The following is a 2,353-nucleotide window of genomic DNA, read 5'->3' on the forward strand; positions in this document are numbered from 1 at the left end:
CCCCCTCTGCGCCCCGAGACCTGCACTTCTCTGTTTTGGGGTCCCAGATCTTTCTGCGCTGGGAGCCCCCAGCAGATCTGGGGTACCGCCAGGATGTCAGGTGTAATGTGGGGTGCTTCCAGTGTCTGGGGACCCGCTCAGACGGGGGCCCTGCCAGCCTTGTGGGGACAGTGTGCGCTTCTCCCCGGGGGGCCCGAGGGCTCTCTGAGCCAGCCATGCGCATCGATGACCAACTACACCGTCGAGGTGGACGTTGGGCTGGGTGCCTCCCAGCCTGCCAGCGCCTCGCACAGGCAATGCAGAGCCGCTGGTCAGCCTGTCCCTGCGGCTGGTGAAGAAAGCGCCACACCAGCTGGAGCTGGCCTGGACTGGCACACAGCCTCGCAGCCCCACCAACAACCTCACCTATGAGCTGCACGTGCTGAGTCAGGACGAAGAGCGACACCAGATGGTTCTAGAGCCCAGGGTCCGGCTGACTGAGCTGCAGCCCGACACCACATACACCGTCAGAGTGCGCACGGTGACGTCGCAGGGCCCCGGCCCCTTCTCCCCCAAGCAGTTCCGGACCAGCCTGGCCCCTTCCAGGGGTCTATCAGGAGGGGAGATCGTCGCTGTCATCTTTGGCCTTCTGCTGGGCGTGGCACTGCTGCTGGGCATCCTCGTCTTCCAATCCAGGAGAGCACAGCGGAGGCGGCAGCAGAGGCAGCGTGAGCGTGGGGCGGACGTAGAACACGAGGATAAACTCTGGCTGAAGCCATACGTGGACCTCCAGGCATACGATGACCCTGCCCAAGGAGCGCTAGACTTCACCCACGAGCTGGACCCTGCCGGGTTGGTCATGGACACAGTCATCGGGGAAGGAGAGTTTGGGGAGGTCTACCGAGGCTCCCTCCGGGTCCCCGGTCAGGAGTGCAAGACGGTGGCTGTTAGGACCTTGAAGGACACCTCCCCTGACGGCCACTGGTGGAGCTTCCTCCGCGAGGCGACAATCATGGGCCAGTTCAGCCACCCACACATCCTGCGGCTGGAAGGCGTTATCACCCGGAGGAAGCCCATCATGATCGTCACAGAGTACATGGACCGGGGCGCCCTGGATGCCTTCCTGAGGGAAAGGGAAGACCAGCTGCCTCCGACACAGCTGACGGCCATGATGCAAGGCATAGCATCTGGCATGAGCTACCCCAGTGACCAAAACTACGTCCACCGGGACCTGGCCACCAGGAACGTCCTGGTCAACGAGGCTCTATGCTGCAAGGTGTCAGAGTTTGGCCTGACTCGGCTCCTCGACAACTTCGAGGGCACCTGTGAGACCCAGGAAGCAAGATCCCCATTCGATGGACAGCCCCCGAAGCCGTCGCCCACCGGATCTTCACCTGAGCCAGTGACGTGTGGAGCTTCAGGATCGTGATGTGGAAGGTACAGTGACGTGATGAGCTTCGGGGACAAGCCCTAGGGCAACATGAGCAACCAAGAGGTGTTGAAGAGCATCGAGGACGGGTACCGGCTGCCACAGCCCATGGACTGCCCGGCCACACTGTACTAGCTCATGAAGAACTGCTGGGCCCATGACTGCGCCAACCGGCCCCCCTCCCAGCTCGATGCCCAACTGGAGCAGCTGCTGGCCAACCCCTACTCGCTGCACACTGTGGCCAACTTTGACCCCAGGGTGACCCTCTGCCTGCCCAGCCTGAGCGGCTCAGACAGACTCCCATACCACAGCTCAGCGGAGTGGCTGGAATCCATCCGCATGAAGCGCTACATCCTGCACTTCCGCTTGACTGGCCTGGACACCATGGAGAGTGTGCTGGAGCTGTCGACTGAGGATCTGACACAGATGAGTTAGTGCCAGGTTTATATTTATGTATATCTCCAGGTTTATATTGTTTATATCTCCACAGGAGAGGGAGAGAGAGACCAGGCTTCAACCTGTTGTGAGGGGTCTATTGGGCTGGCATATATCTCAACTACTAGGACTCTACCCCCACCCCCACCGAAGAATGCATATTAAAAGACAGCACTGAAGCTACAGCTCAGGGAGAGGGGCTGGAGTTAGATCAGAGCACACAGGAGCAAATGAAGAGGGAAGGAGAGAGAGTGGAATACATCTTGGCCCACCAAGCCCCCAAGATGATATTCCTGCCCAGAGCAGCCAATGCACAGAGAGGACCATGGGGGCAGGGGGCGGGGGCACCACAAGACACAGACATGACATCCCTCATTGACCCACAACGCTAAGGAGGACAACACTGGAGCCACAGTGCGGGAATTGTGCCCGGTCTGACCCCATCACACTGAGGCGAAACACTAAGTGCATGCAACAGAGCAGCAAGGAGAGCAAAGCAATGAAGTCCCG

The 2,353-nt window shown here is 60.1% G+C and overlaps 1 pseudogene; it reads left to right on the forward strand.

Annotated features, from left to right (window-relative positions):
• Positions 1-1,843, forward strand: part of LOC101664491 — an 18,681-nt pseudogene extending 16,838 nt beyond the window's left edge.
• Positions 1,844-2,353: the final 510 nt, after the last annotated feature.

This window comes from Echinops telfairi, unplaced genomic scaffold (genome assembly GCF_000313985.2).
Source record: "Echinops telfairi isolate 266 unplaced genomic scaffold, ASM31398v2 ScPeMD7_7407;HRSCAF=8445, whole genome shotgun sequence".
Classification (NCBI taxonomy): Eukaryota; Metazoa; Chordata; class Mammalia; order Afrosoricida; family Tenrecidae; genus Echinops; species Echinops telfairi.